Source organism: Pleurodeles waltl, unplaced genomic scaffold (assembly GCF_031143425.1).
Source record: "Pleurodeles waltl isolate 20211129_DDA unplaced genomic scaffold, aPleWal1.hap1.20221129 scaffold_144, whole genome shotgun sequence".
Lineage (NCBI taxonomy): Eukaryota > Metazoa > Chordata > Amphibia > Caudata > Salamandridae > Pleurodeles > Pleurodeles waltl.
Genome location: NW_027149850.1, coordinates 38924 through 55323, shown reverse-complemented (window position 1 = coordinate 55323; position 16400 = coordinate 38924).

Below are 16400 nucleotides of genomic sequence, written 5' to 3'. Positions count from 1 at the left end.
TTTGCCACCCATAGGGAGCTCTGACAATTCTTACACAGGCCTGCCACTGCAGCCTGAGTGAAATAACGTCCACGTTATTTCACAGCCATTTTACAAAGCACTTAAGTAACTTATAAGTCACCTATATGTCTAACCTTTACCTGGTAAAGGTTAGGTGCAAAGTTACTTAGTGTGAGGGCACCCTGGCACTAGCCAAGGTGCCCCCACATTGTTCAGGGCCAATTCCCCGGACTTTGTGAGTGCGGGGACACCATTACACGCATGCACTACATATAGGTCACTACCTATATGTAGCTTCACAATGGTAACTCCGAATATGGCCATGTAACATGTCTATGATCATGGAATTGCCCCCTCTATGCCATCCTGGCATAGTTGGCACAATCCCATGATCCCAGTGGTCTGTAGCACAGACCCTGGTACTGCCAAACTGCCTTTCCCGGGGTTTCACTACAGCTGCTGCTGCTGCCAACCCCTCAGACAGGCTTCTGCCCTCCTGGGGTCCAGCCAGGCCTGGCCCAGGATGGCAGAACAAAGGACTTCCTCTGAGAGAGGGTGTTACACCCTCTCCCTTTGGAAAATGGTGTGAAGGCAGGGGAGGAGTAGCCTCCCCCAGCCTCTGGAAATGCTTTCATGGGCACACATGGTGCCCATTTCTGCATAAGCCAGTCTACACCGGTTCAGGGACCCCTTAGCCCTGCTCTGTCACGAAACTGGACAAAGGAAAGGGGAGTGACCACTCCCCTGACCTGTACCTCCCCTGGGAGGTGCCCAGAGCTCGTCCAGTGTGCTCCAGACCTCTGCCATCTTGGAAACAGAGGTGCTGCTGGCACACTGGACTGCTCTGAGTGGCCAGTGCCATCAGGTGACGTCAGAGACTCCTTCTGATAGCCTCCTTCAGGTGTTGCTAGCCTATCCTCTCTCCTAGGTAGCCAAACCCTCTTTTCTGGCTATTTAGGGTCTCTGTCTCTTGGGATTCCTTAGATAACGAATGCAAGAGCTCATCCGAGTTCCTCTGCATCTCTCTCTTCACCTTCTGCCAAGGAATCGACTGCTGACCGAGCTGGAAGCCTGCAAAACTGCAACAAAGTAGCAAAGACGACTACTGCAACTCTGTAACGCTGATCCTGCCGCCTTCTCTACTGTTTTCCTGGTGGTGCATGCTGTGGGGGTAGTCTGCCTCCTCTCTGCACTAGAAGCTCCGAAGAAATCTCCCGTGGGTCGACGGAATCGTCCCCCTGCAACCGCAGGCACCAAAGAACTGCATCACCGGTCCCCTGGGTCTCCTCTCAGCACAACGAGCGAGGTCCCTTGACTAGGAGACATGTAAAGCTCCTACTATACCACTGGTGTCATATGCACAATATCATAAGAAAACACAATACACAGAAGTACTAAAAATAAATGCACTTTATTTTTTATGACAATATGCCAAAAGTATCTCAGTGAGTACCCTCAGTATGAGGATAAGATATATACACAAGATATATGTACACAAACCAAAATTATGCAGGTAATAGCAAGAAAAGTAATGCAAGCATTGTAAAGTTACAATAGATTGCAATAGAGGCACATAGGTATAGGGGCAACACAAACCATATACTCCAAAAGTGGAATGCTAACCACGTATGAACCCCAAACCTATGTGAGCTTGTAGAGGGTCGCTGGGACTGTAAGAAAACAGTGAGGGTTAGAAAAATAGCCCACCCCAAGACTCTGAAAGGTATGTGTAAAGTGTACCTACTACCCCCAGGGAGCACAGAAGTCGTGATTGGGGGATTCTGCAGGAAGAACAAACACCAGCCATGCAACAACAGTGGATTTCTGGACCTGAGTACCTGTAAGACAAGGGGACTAAGTCCAATAGTCGCGACAGTGTCGAGAGTGGGCAGGAGCCCAGGAAATGCCAGTTGAGGGTGCAAGGAAGCTGCCACCTGTTGGAAGAAGCTTGGAGTTCTGCAAGAAAGAAGAGGACTAGGAACTTCTCCTTTGGAGGATGGATGTCCCACGTTGTGAAGAAGCATGCAGAGGTATTCCCAGGCAGAAAGACCACAAACAAGCCTTGCTAGCTGCAAGGGTCGTGGTTAGGGTTTTTGGATGCTGCTGTTGCCCAGGAGGGACCAGGATGTCGCCACATGGATGAGGCGACAGAGGGGGCGCCCAGCAACGTAGGGACCCCTCACAGAAGCAGGCAGCACCCGCAGAAGTACCTGAACAGGCACTTAGAAGAAAAGTGAACCGGAGTCCACCTGAAGTCACAAAAGGGAGTCCCACGACACCAGAGGACAACTCAGAAGGTTGTGCACTGCAGGTTAGAGTGTCGGGGACCCAGGCTTTGCTGTGCACAAAGGAAATCCTGGAAGAGTGCACAGGAGCCGGAGTAGCTGCAAATCATGCAGTACCCAGCAATGCAGTCTAGCGTGGGGAGGCAAGGACTTACCTCCACCAAACTTGGACTGAAGAGTCACTGGACTGTGGGAGTCACTTGGACAGAGCTGCTGAGTTCCAGGGACCACGCTCGTTGTGCTGAGAGGGGACCCAGAGGACCGGTGATGCAGTCTTTTGTTGCCTGCGGTTGCAGGGGGAAGATTCCGTCGACCCACGGGAGATTTCTTCAGAGCTCCTGGTGCAGAGAGGAGGCAGGCTACTCCCAGAGCATGAACCACCTGGAAACAGTTGAGAAAGCCAGCAGGATAAAGCGATACAAGGTTGCTAGTAGTCGTCTTGCTACTTTGTTGCAGTTTTGCAGGCGTCCTGAGCAGTCAGCGGTCGATCCTTTGGCAGAAGGTGAAGAGGGAGATGCAGAGGAACTCTGGTTAGCTCTTGCATTCATTATCTGGTGAGATCCCCAAAGCAGAGACCCTATATAGCCATAAAAGGAGGGTTGGCTACCAAGGAAGGAGGATTGGCTACCAAGAGAGGTAAGAGCCTATCAGGAGCCTCTGACGTCACCTGCTGCCACTGGCCACTCAGAGCAGTCCAGTGTGCCACAGACACCTCTGTTTCCAAGATGGCAGAGGTCTGGGACACACTGGAGGAGCTCTGGGCACCTCCCCTGGGAGGTGCAGGTCAGGGGAGTGGTCACTCCCCTTTCCTTTGTCCAGTTTCATGCCAGAGCAGGGCTGGGGGATCCCCAAACTGGTATAGACTGGCTTATGCAGAGATGGGCACCATCTGTGCCCATCAAAGCATTTCCAGAGGCTGGGGAAGGCTACTCCTCCCCAGCCATCACACCTATTTCCAAAGGGAGAGGGTGTTACACCCTCTCTCATCGGAAATCCTTTGTTCTGCCTTCCTGGGCCAGGGCTGCCTGGACCCCAGGAGGGCAGAAACCTGTCTGAGGGGTTGGCAGCAGCTGCAGTGGAGACCCCGTAAAGGCAGTTTGGCAGTACCCGGGTTCTGTGCTAGAGACCCGGGGGATCATAGAATTCTCCCCCCAATGCCAGAATGTCATTGGGGTGACAATATCATGATGTTAGACATGTTACGTGGCTATGTTCGGAGTTACCATTGTGACACTGTACATAGGTAGTGACCTATGTACAGTGCACACGTGTAATGATGTCCCCACACTCACAAAGTCTGGGGAATTTGCCCTGAACAATATGGGGGCACCTTGGCTAGTGCCAGGGTGCCCACACACTAGGTAACTTTGCACCCAACCTTCACTAGGTGAAGGTTAGACATATAGGTGACTTATAAGTTACTTAAGTGCAGTGGTAAATGGCTGTGAAATAATGTGGACGTTATTTCACTCAGGCTGCACTGGCAGGCCTGTGTAAGAATTGTCAGAGCTCCCTGTGGGTGGCAAAAGAAATGCTGCAGCCCATAGGGATCTCCTGGAACCCCAATACCCTGGATACCTCAGTACCATATACTAGGGAATTATATGAGTGTACCAGTATGCCAATGTGAATTGGTAAATTTAGTCACTAGCCTGTTAGTGACAACTTTGGAAAGCAGAGAGAGCATAATCACTGAGGTTCTGGTTAGCAGAGCCTCAGTGAGACAGTTAGGCATCACACAGGGAACACATACAGGGCACATACTTATGAGCACTGGGGACCTGATGAGTCTTCATTGTCTAAGTGGAAATATCTGGAGATTCCATCTGCATTGGAGTGGGTACTCCCAGGTCTATGTTCCACTGTATAGTCCATTCCCTGTCTCTACATATGGACCACCTCAACAATTTAGGATTTTCACCTTTCATTTGTTTTAGCCAAAGTAGAGGTTTGTGGTCTGTCTGAACAATAAAGTGAGTGGCAAACAGGTATGGCCTCAACTTCTTCAGTGCCCAGACCACAGTAAAGGCCTCCCTCTCTATGGCAGACCAACGCTTTTTTCTAGGGGTCAACCTTCTGCTGATAAAAGCAACTGGTTGATCCTGGCCCTCAGAATTCAGTCGTGGTAAGACTGCCCCTACCCCTAATTCAGATGCATCAGTTTGAACAATACATTTCTTGGAGTAACATGGGCTTTTTAGGTCTTGTGCAGAGTACATGGCCTGTTTGAGCTCCTCAAAAGATTTCTGACAGCTAGCTGTCCACAATACCTTTTTAGGCATCTTTTTACTTGTGAGATCATTAAGAGGGGCTGCTATGGAGCCATAGTTTTTAATGAATCTCCTGTAATACCCAGTGAGGCCTAAGAAGGCTCTCACCTGGGTCTGTGTTGTAGGGGGAACCCAATCCATGATTGTCTGGATTTTCCCCTGCAGTGGTGCAATCTGTTCTCCACCTACCAGGTGTCCCAGATAAACCACCTTTCCCTGCCCTATCTGGCACTTTGAGGCCTTGATAGTGAGGCCTGCCTTTTGCAGGGCCTCCAAAACATTCCAAAGGTGGACCAGGTGCTCATCCCAGGTGGAGCTAATGACAGCTATATCATCTAGATATGCTGCACTAAAAGCCTCCAACCCTTGCAGGACTGTGTTCACCAACCTCTGAAAAGTGGTAGGTGCATTTTTCAAACCAAAGGGCATCACTGTAAATTGGTAGTGCCCTCCTATAGTTGAAAATGCAGTTTTAGGCTTAGCATCCTCAGCCAATTTGATCTGCCAATACCCTGCAGTCAAATCAAAGGTGCTTAGATACTTGGCAGATGCCTGTGTATCTATGAGCTCATCTGCCCTGGGTATAGGGAGAGCATCAGTTTTTGTTACCTGATTGAGACCTCTGTATTCTACACAAAACCTCATCTCCCTTTTTCCATCTTTTGAGTGAGGCTTTGGTACAAGCACCACAGTACTCGCCCATGGGCTTTCAGAAGGTTCAACCACTCCTAGATCAAGCATTTTCTGAACCTCTTGTTTTATGCAGTCCCTGACATGGTCAGGCTGCCTATAGATTTTACTTTTGACAGGCATGCTGTCTCCAGTATCAATTGTGTGTTCACACCAAGATGTGGTGCCTGGCACAGTTGAAAAGACTTCAGAAAATTGTTCAAGGAGATTTATGCAGTTGTCTTTCTGTTCTGCAGTCAGACAGTCTGCCAAAACTACTCCCTCCACTAGAGCATCCTCTTGAGTGGAGGAGAAGAGATCAGGGAGAGGGTCACTCTCTTCTTCCTGTCCCTCATCTGTTGCCATGAGCAGGGTGAGATCAGCCCTGTCATAGTAGGGTTTTAGGTGGTTGACATGAATCACCCTAAGGGGACTCCTGGCAGTGCCCAGGTCAACCAAGAAGGTGACCTTGCCCTTTTTTTCAACAATTAGATGGGGTCCACTCATTTGTCTTGGAGTGCTCTTGGGGCCACAGGCTCCAATACCCACACCTTCTGTCCTGGTTGGTACTGGATCAGAACAGCCTTCTGGTCATGCCATTGCTTCTGGAGCTCTTGGCTGGCCTGAAGGTTTTTACTGGCCTTTTTCATGTACTCGGCCATTCTGGATCTTAGGCCAATTACATAGTCCACTATGTCCTGTTTGGGAGCTTTTAAAGGTTGTTCCCAACCCTCCTTCACAAGTGTTAGTGGACCTCTTACAGGGTGCCCAAAGAGGAGTTCAAAGGGGCTGAAGCCCACTCCTTTCTGGAGTACCTCCCTGTAAGCAAAAAGGAAGCAAGGTTACAGGACATCCCATCTCCTCCTGAGTTTTTCAGGGACTCCCACTAAAATACCTTTGAGAGTTTTATTAAACCTCTCTACCAGTCCATTAGTCTGTGGATGATAAGGTGTGGTGAATTTGTAGGTTACACCACATTCCTTCCACATAGCTTTCAAGTATGCAGACATAAAGTTGCTACCCCTGTCTGATACAACCTCTTTTGGAAAACCCACCCTGGAAAAGATTCCCAGGAGGGCTTTTGCCACTGCAGGTGCTGTAGTGGTCCTTAGAGGAATTGCTTCAGGCTATCTTGTGGCATGGTCCACAACCACCAAGATAAACCTATTGCCTGAAGCACTAGGAGGGTCAAGGAGGCCAACTATGTCAACCCCTACCCTTTCAAAGGGGACCCCAACCACAGGTAGTGGAATAAGGGGAGCCTTTGGTGTGCCACCAGTCTTGCCACTGGCTTGGCAGGTCACACAAGACTTACACAAATCTTTTGTGTCCTCTGACATCCTAGGCCAGTGAAACAGGGGGACAAGCCTTTCCCATGTTTTGATCTGGCCCAAATGCCCAGCCAAATGAATGTCATGTGCTAGAGTTAGGAGGAACTCTCTGTACTGCAGGGGAATGACCAATCTCCTGGCTGCTCCAGGTTTTGGGTCCCTTGCCTCTGTGTAGAAGAGGTTGTCCTCCCAGTAAACTCTATGTGAGTCACTGACATCCCCATTTTGCTGCTTGACAGCTTGCTGTCTGAGACCCTCTAATGTGGGACAGGTTTGCTATGCCACACTCAGCTCTTCCCTGGCAGGCCCCCCTCCACCCAAAAGCTCAGCAGTGTCTGCTGCCAGCTCATCTGGTGAAGGTTCTGCACAGGGAGGAAATTCTTCTTCCTCAGAAGGAGAATCATCTGTAGAGGGAGGGATAGTGGGTAGGGATTTACCCTTGCTACCCCTAGCTTTAGGGAGCACTTGGTCCATTGTTCCAGGATCCAAGTTACCCTGTCCTTTTTGCTTTTTGGCCTGAGCCCTTGTCAAAGCAAAAATATGCCCAGGAATGCCCAACATTGCTGCATGAGCCTCCAACTCCACTTCTGCCCAAGCTGATGTCTCTTAATTGTTCCCTAGTAGACAGTCTACAGGTAAATCTGAGGCAACCACAACTTTCTTTGGACCAGTAACCTCCCCCAGTTGAGATTCACAATAGCCATGGGGTGGCTAAGAGTGTTGTTATGAGTGTCTGTCACTTGGTACTGGTGACCAAGTAGGTGTTGTTCAGGGTGTACCGGTTTCTCTTTTACCATGGTAGCACTGGCACCTGTGTCCCTGTAGGCCTGAACCTCAACACCATTTATTAGGGGAAGTTGTTTGTACTTATCCATATTAAGGGGACAAGCAACCAAGGTGGCCAAATCAATGGCACCTTCTGAGACTAACACAGCCTCTGTAGTCTCCCTAACAAGACCAACCCCAACTAAATTACCAAAAGTGAGCCCAGCTACTCCCTTGGATTGGCTATTAGTAGGTTTATTCCCACCACCACTGCTATTACTAGGGGCACTAGAATTTGCAGTAGGGTTTGTGGTAGTGGGAGGTTTGGTGTTTTTCTTTGGACAACTAGCATCAGTTGTGCAAGGGCCTTTGACTTTACACAAATAACACCAAGGCTTTTTAACTTGATTTGAAGAGTATTTGGACCCACCACCCCCACCAGAGGATTTTTGTGGGCCTGATGGAGACTCATTTTTACTTTTGTCCCCACCCTTGTCAGAAGACTTACCATCCTTCTTCTTGCCATCCTTGTCACCCTCTGTATGAACTTTTCTGTTCACTCTTGTTCTGACCCATTTGTCTGCATTCTTTCCCAATTCTTGGGGAGAAGTCAGATCTGAGTCCACTAGATATTGGTGTAACAAGTCAGACACACAGTTATTCAGAATATGCTCTCTCAGAATAAGATTATACAGGCTTTCATAGTCAGAAACTTTACTGCCATGTAACCACCCCTCCAAGGCCTTCACTGAACAGTCAACAAAGTATATACAGTCTTGTGAGGACTCTTTTCTGGTGTCTCTGAACTTAATCCTGTACTGTTCAGTGGTTAAGCCAAATCCATCCAAGAGTGCATCCTTCAAAACTGCAAAATTGTTAGCATCACTTTCTCTAACAGTAAGGAGCCTATCCCTAGCCTTTCCATTGAAAGATAGCCACAATATAGCAGCCCACTGCCTTTGAGGGACCCCCTGTACCATACAGGCCCTATCAAGTGCAGCAAACCACTTGTTGATGTCACCCCCCTCCTTGTAAGGGGGGACTATCTTGTGCAGATTCCTGGAATCATGCTCTCTAACATGATTACTATCAGGAATACTGCTATTGCTGCCACCATGGGGTCCTAACCCCTATCTCTGTCTCTCCTTCTCCAGGTCTAGGGATTCCCTGTCTAGAGCCAGCTGTTGCTGTTTAAGCTTCAGTCTGGTCTTTTGCACTCTCAACTTTTTGAGTTCCCTTTCTAACATGTTGTCTTCAGGGTGGGTGGGTTGGGAATGCTTGGACACAGAAGGTAAATTGGAAACAACAGAGTCCCTAAGTGACTGGACTCTAACAACCTGGCCTCCAGGAATAAAAACACCCCTACTATGATGGGAGCTTCTATTACTACCAGCATTACTAGGTGGTCTACTAAGGGGCAGATTTGGAACAGAACCCTCCCCACCACCCTCAAGGTGATCCCCTGAGTCAGAATGGGAGCCATCTAATAACTTCTCATTTGAAGTGCCTGCTTGGGACTCATCATTTACAATAAGCATGTTATATATAAACTCTTTTGTGGGGTTCTTTCCTATCACTAAACCTCTATCTAAGCAGAGACTCCTTAGGCTCTTGTAATTCAAATTGTCATAAGTAGTATTGGCCATTTTAAGAGCAGACTCTACATCAGACATGATAGCAAAAAGTTTAGAGATAGTGAGAAGGAAGAAAAAGTTTCAGAACTTTTTAAAGAACAGAGAAAAAAACTTTTTCTAACTTTTTGGAAACTTTTAAAAGTTTTAGAGTACTTTTCAGCACTTAGTCGAAATTGTAAGAGGAGAAAGGCAGAACTTTTTGGTTAGGTGTACATACACTGAACTTGTTTTGTATATTATTCTCTTATGAAAAGTACACAATGACAAAGTGATAAGTAGTTACAAGTACTTATCCCACCGCTGCACAACCAATGTAGGAGGCTGGCCTGGCTTGTAGTGGGTACCAGAGGTACTTACACCTTGTGCCAGGTCCAGTCATCCCTTATTAGTGTAGAAGAGGTGTTTCTAGCAGCTTAGACTGATAGATGGTAGCTATGGCAAAGCAGCTTAGGCTGAACTAGGAGACATGTAAAGCTCCTACTATACCACTGGTGTCATATGCACAATATCATAAGAAAACACAATACACAGAAGTACTAAAAATAAAGGTACTTTATTTTATGACAATATGCCAAAAGTATCTCAGTGAGTACCCTCAGTATAAGGATAAGATATATACACAAGATATATGTACACAAACCAAAATTATGCAGGTAATAGCAAGAAAAGTTGTGCAAGCAGTGTAAAGTTACAATAGATTGCAATAGGAGCACATAGGTACAGTGGCAACACAAACCATATACTCCAAACGTGGAATGCGAACCACGTATGAACCCCAAACCTATGTGAGCTTGTAGAGGGTCGCTGGGACTGTAAGGAAACAGTGAGGGTTAGAAAAATAGCCCACCCCAAGATCCTGAAAGGTAGGTGTAAAGTGTACCTACTACCCCCTGAGAGCACAGAAGTTGTGATAGGGGGATTCTGCAGGAAGAACAAACACCAGCAATGCAACAACAGTGGATTTCCGGACCTGAGTACCTGTAAGACAAGGGGACCAAGTCCAATAGTCGCGACAGTGTCGAGAGTGGGCAGGAGCCCAGGAAATGCCAGCTGAGGGTGCAAGGAAGCTGCCACCTGTTGGAAGAAGCTTGGAGTTCTGCAAGAAAGAAGAGGACTAGGAACTTCTCCTTTGGAGGATGGATGTCCCACGTTGTGAAGAAGCTTGCAGATGTGTTCCCACGCAGAAAGACTGCAAGCAAGCCTTGCTAGCTGCAAGGTTCGCGGTTAGGGTTCTTGGATGCTGCTGTGGCCCAGGAGGGACCAGGAAGTTGCCACTTGGATGAGGAGACAGAGGGGGCGCCCAGCAACGTAGGGAGCCCTCACAGAAGCAGGCAGCACCCGCAGAAGTACCTGAACAGGCACTTAGAAGAAAAGTGAACCAGAGTCCACCCAAAGTCACAAAAGGGAGTCCCACGACGCCAGAGGACAACTCAGAAGGTTGTGCACTGCAGGTTGGAGTGTCGGGACCCAGGCTTGGCTGTGTACGAAGGAAATCCTGGAAGAGTGCACAGGAGCCGGAGTAGCTGCAAATCACGCGGTACCCAGCAATGCAGTCTAGCGTGGGGAGGCAAGGACTTACCTCCAACAAACTTGGACTGAAGAGTCACTGGACTGTTGGAGTCACTTGGACAGAGTTGCTGAGTTCCAGGGACCACGCTCGTCGTGCTGAGAGGGGACCCAGAGGACCGGTGATGCAGTCTTTTGTTGCCTGCGGTTGCAGGGGGAAGATTCCGTCGTCCCACGGGAGATTTCTTCAGAGCTCCTGGTGCAGAAAGGAGGCAGGCTACCCCCAGAGCATGCACCACCAGGAAACAGTCGAGAAGGTGGCAGGATAAGCGATACAAGGTTGCAGTAGTCGTCTTTGCTACTTTGTTGCGGTTTTTCAGGCGTCCTGAGCAGTCAGCGGTCGATCCTTTGGCAGAAGGTGAAGAGGGAGATGCAGAGGAACTCTGGTGAGCTCTTGCATTCGTTATCTGAAGAATTCCCCAAAAGCAGAGACCCTAAGTAGCCAGAAAAGGAGGTTTGGCTACCTAGGAAGGAGGATAGGCTAGTAACACAGGTAAGAGCCTATCAGAAGGAGTCTCTGACGTCACCTGATGGCACTGGCCACTCAGAGCAGTCCAGTGTGCCAGCAACACCTCTGTTTCCAAGATGGCAGAGGTCTGGAGCACACTGGAGGAGCTCTGGGAGGTGCAGGTCAGGGGAGTGGTCACTCCCCTTTCCTTTGTCCAGTTTCGCGCCAGAGCAGGGCTGGGGGATCCCTAAACCGGTGTAGACTGGCTTATGCAGAGATGGGCACCATCTGTGCCCATCAAAGCATTTCCAGAGGCTGGGGGAGGCTACTCCTCTCCAGCCATCACAACTATTTCCAAAGGGAGAGGGTGTTACACCGTCTCTCAGAGGAAATCCTTTGTTCTGCCTTCCTGGGCCAGTGCTGCCTGGACCCCAGGAGGGCAGAAACCTGTCTGAGGGGTTGGCAGCAGCAGCAGCTGCAGTGGAGACCCCGGAAAGGCAGTTTGGCAGTACCCGGGTTCTGTGCTAGAGACCCAGGGGTTCATGGAATTGTCCCCCCAATGCCACTCACAAAGTCCAGGGAATTTGCCCTGAACAATGTGGGGGCACCTTGGCTAGTGCCTGGGTGTTGGGGAACCGGCTGTGGTGGGGTGGGTGTATGATAATCATGTCCAGGACCTTTGTAAGGAAGGCAGAGAGGGATGGTTGGGAGATCCCACCCACTTGTGCCCCAGTGGTCTGGAATGAACTTAACGCCAGCAAGTGGAGGATAGCCAGGAGTTTGGCCATGGGTGAAATTGCTGTGTACCTCTGCACTTTGCTGTGATGTCTGGCTCAATGTGGTGGAGCAGGCGTACAATGGACTCCCACCTCAGACGGTAAAGTCTGATCACCTCTTCTTCCCTGCGGGCCAGGATGGTTGCACGGTGCCGAAAGGTCCTCTCCCGTCTTGTATGCTGCCTTTGAGGCTGCTGTGGTGGTGTTTGCGGTTGCTACGGTAGTGCTAGTGGCACTTGGTGTCGTCGCTGTCGTCTTTTACGGGTGTTGAGCTGTAGGAGTTACAGGTCCATGTTGTCCAGTTGCTTTCCAGTGCTCCTTCTGTCTGTTCCACTTATATAGTAGTGTGTGGGTCTCATTTTAACGTCTGCTCTGACCAGGCATTAAAACTTTAACAGACTTAGCATTATTTTTTTAACCCAGTCCTTTGCGTGCGTAGTTTTTCCTTTGGGTTCTAAATATGGCGCTAGCGGCCTAGCGTCATTTTTTTAGGAGGGAACGCCTACCTTGTATATCATTGTCGTTAAACAACACAAGGTGAGGTGGAGCTCCCCAAAAATGACGCTAAGTCGGAAATGTTGGCGCTAGACTGCTCTTGCAACAAAATATAAATATGCTGTTAATTTAGCGCCACATTTGTTTAAAAAAAATGGTGTAAAGGTGGCACTAACTTTTCTTAAATCTAGGCCTAAGAACTCAAGTCTGCTGTGTGCCAAGCCTAGGGCAGCCCTTTCAAACATGGTTTGAATTATCCCAACCTTGGTACGGGGTCTAAATTCCAAACAAGGGGAGTTGGCATTAAGAAAAGAAGAAGCCTCATTTAAAGATCATTCCTCTATTCTGCCGTTAAAGGTTTTTTCACTCACAAAAGTTAGTTATTCAGCACTTGCTGTGAGCGTCTCACCAATGTGCAGTCGGATTTATAACCTATCTTCTAATCCTGTCCAAGTGTATATTGTGTGTGTATGTGGCCATTGTAGTATATGTGTTGTATGCATAAGTGAAGCAGAGTGATGGAGGCCAGTGGGTTCAGTTTTGAAAGCCACTGAGCTGTTCCTGTGAACAAGATAGCAGTGATGTTGTTTGCCCAGAGAGTAGGAGTGTATCACGAGTGATGCCAGAGGGCGAAGACCTAGACAGTAGAGTGAGGATAAAGGAGGTAAGGCTCTCCTAGAAATTCACTTAGGTCTTTTTGCTAAGATAAGTTTTCCTTTAGCACTGCCACTTGGTGGTTGGTGGATGGTAGGTGTGGAGCGGGGTTGTAGTCTCTGTTGCTTAGAGTGAGAAGAGTCTTTTAGGTAAAACTATTCTTTTGTCTCCTTATTGGTCACTGTCTTTGTGGCTGTTAACTTCCAGGTGCAGGTAGTTCACACCTCTTTGTGCCTCTGTTGTGAGTGTTCCAGGCTGGAGACTACCCTGCTGTGGGGGGCATCACCCACCACAAAGGGTGTATCTGCAGAACACATTAGAGGTAATGGAAACAGAACCCTCCCCAAACCAGTTCTCCTGCCTGTCTATTTGTGAAAAAAACTGGCACATTCAACAAACCAGAGCTAAAACAAAAAAGAAGGTTGAACGTGTGAGGGCTTTCACTCAAACCTACGAAAAACGTGATGTGACCCGCTAGTGGCCCTAAAACAGTCCCAATGATGACACCAAGAGCCCCCATGTCTGCAACCAGTTCCCACTACAATATTTAACCCACTTCTCTCGCTCGTCAAATACAAAAAAAAAACACACACAATTATAGCACACAAGCACCTGCAATGTTGGGGAAAAAACATGGAATCGCTATACTGGACGCACTTCGCTGATGTGATATCCTCCAGGTTAAACAGTCTTTTTTTAAATGTACATGCTGATGAACCTTTAGAATACGACTTTCAAGATGCAAAAGGCGTCATAAGATGTTTCTATTCCATTTATACACAAGTAATATTTACATCTAAACTAGAGGCATTTTACTTCAGGACCTACGCTTTTGCCCACCAGGAGCAATGCCAGCTCCCACTGCACCCAGGATGGGTGCATGCAAGGAGCCTACAGGGATAGGTGGACCCTGGGCCTGCCCTTTAGCCCTAAACTGTGTTTGTTATGGGTGCCCCAGTTGGGCACTAGGGAGCTGTAGGAAAGTACCATCTTGCCTGGCATGTTACCCCCATTTTCACTGTATGTATGTTTGTTTTTGCCCATGTGTCACAGGGATCCTGCCAGGCAGGACCCCAGTGCTCATAATGTATGCCCTGTATGTGTTACCTGTGTGGTGCCTAACTGTATCACTGAGGCTCTGCTAACCAGAACCTCAGTGTTTATGCTCTCTCTGCTTTCTAAAATTGTCACTGCAGGCTAGTGACTAATTTTAACAATTCACATTGGCACACTGGTACACCCATATAATTCCCTTGTATGTGGTACTTAGGTACCCAGGGTATTGGGGTTCCAGGAGATCCCTATGGGCTAACCTTGCCTCCCCACGCTAGACTGCATTGCTGGGTACCACGTGATTTGCAGCTGCTCCGGCTCCTGTGCACTCTTCCAGGATTTCCTTCGTGCACAGCCAAGCCTGGGTCCCCGACACTCTAACCTGCAGTGCACAACCTTCTGAGTTGTCCTCCGGCGTAGTGGGACTCCCTTTTGTGTCTTCGGGTGGACTCCGGTTCACTCCTCTTCTAAGTGCCTGTTCCGATACTTCTGCGGGTGCTGCCTGCTTTTGTGAGGGCTCCCTGAGTTGCTGGGCGCCCCCTCTGTCTCCTCATCCAAGTGGCGACATCCTGGTCCCTCCTGGGCCACAGCAGCATCCAAAAACCCTAACCACAACCCTTGCAGCTAGCAAGGCTTGTTTGCGGCCTTTCTGCGTGGGAACACCTCTGCAAGCTTCATCACGACGTGGGACATCCATCCTCCAAAGGGGACGTTTCTAGCCCTCTTCGTTCTTGCAGAATCCACAGCTTCTACCACCCGGTGGCAGCTTCTTTGCACCCTCAGCTGGCATTTCCTGGGCATCTGCCCACTCTCGACATTGTCGCGACTCCTGGACTTGGTCCCCTTGTTTCACAGGTACTCAGGTCTGGAAATCCACTGTTGTTGCTTTGCTGGTGTTGGTCTTCCTTGCAGAAACCCCCTATCACGACTTCTGTGCTCTCTGGGGGTTATAGGTGCACTTTACACCTACTTTTCAGGGTCTTGGGGTGTGCTATTTTTCTAACCACCCAGCATTCCTCCAGGGCCCCTGATAAAAATGATACCTCACTTTTGTGGGTAGGCCTAGCGCCCGCGATAGGAAATGCCCCAAAACACAACATGGACACATCAAATATTTTGACAGAAAACAGAAGTGTTTTTTGCAAAGTGTCTACCTGTAGATTTTGGCCTCTAGCTCAGCTAGCGCCTAGGGAAACCTACCAAAGCTGTGCATTGTTCAAAACTAGAGACCTAGGGGAATCCAAGATGGGGTGACTTGTGGGCCTCTGACCAGGTTCTGTTACCCGAAATCCTTTGCAAACCTCAACATTTGGCTAAAAAAACAAATTTTCCTCACATTTTGGTGACAGAAAGTTCTGGAATCTGAGAGGAACCACAAATTTCGTTCCACCCAGCATTCCTCCAAGTCTCCTGATAAAAATGATACCTCACTTATGTGGGAAGGCCTAGTGCCCGCGACAGGAAATGCCTCAAAACACAACGTGGACACATCGCATTTTTTGACAGAAAACAGAGGTGTTTTTTGCAAAGTGCCTACCTGTAGATTTTGGCCTCTAGCTCAGCCAGCACCTAGGGAAACCTACCAAACCTGTGCATTTTTGAAAATTAGAGACCTAGGGGAATCCAAGATGGGGTGACTTGTGGGGCTCTGACCAGGTTCTGTTATCCAGAATCCTTTGTAAACCTCAAAATTTGGCTAAAAAACACTTTTTCCTCACATTTCGGTGACAGGAAGATCTGGAATCTGAGAGGAGCCCCAAATTTCCTTCCACCGTTCGTTTCCCCAAATCTCGCGATAAAAATGATACCTCTCTTGTGCGGGTAGGCCGAGCGCCTAGCGACAGGAAATGCCCCAAAACACAACGTGGACACATCGCATTTTTTGACAGAAAACAGAGGTGTTTTTTGCAAAGTGCCTACTTGTAGATATTGGCCTTTGGCTCAGCCGGCACCTAGGGAAACCTACCAAACCTGTGCATTTTTTAAAACTAGAGTCCAAGGGGAATCCAAGATGGGGTGAATTGTGGGCCTTTGACCAGGTTCTGTTACCCAGAATCCTTTGCAAACCTCAAAATGTGGCTAAAAAACACATTTGCCTCGCATTTCTTTGACAGAAAGTTCTGGAATCTGAGAGGAGCCACAAATTTCCTTCCACCCAGCGTTCCCCCAAGTCTCCCGATATAAATGATACCTCACTTGTGTGGGTAGGCCTAGCGCCTGCGACAGGAAATGCCCCAAAACACAACATGGACACATCCCATTTTTGGACAGAAAACAGAGATGTTTTTTCAAAGTGCCTACCTGTAGATTTTGGCCTCTAGCTCAGCCGGCACCTAGGGAAACCTACCAAACCTGTGCATTTTTTAAAACTAGAGACCTAGGGGAATCCAAGGTGGGGTGACTTGTGGGGTTCTGACCAGGTTCTGTTACCCAGAATCCTTTGCAAACCTCAAA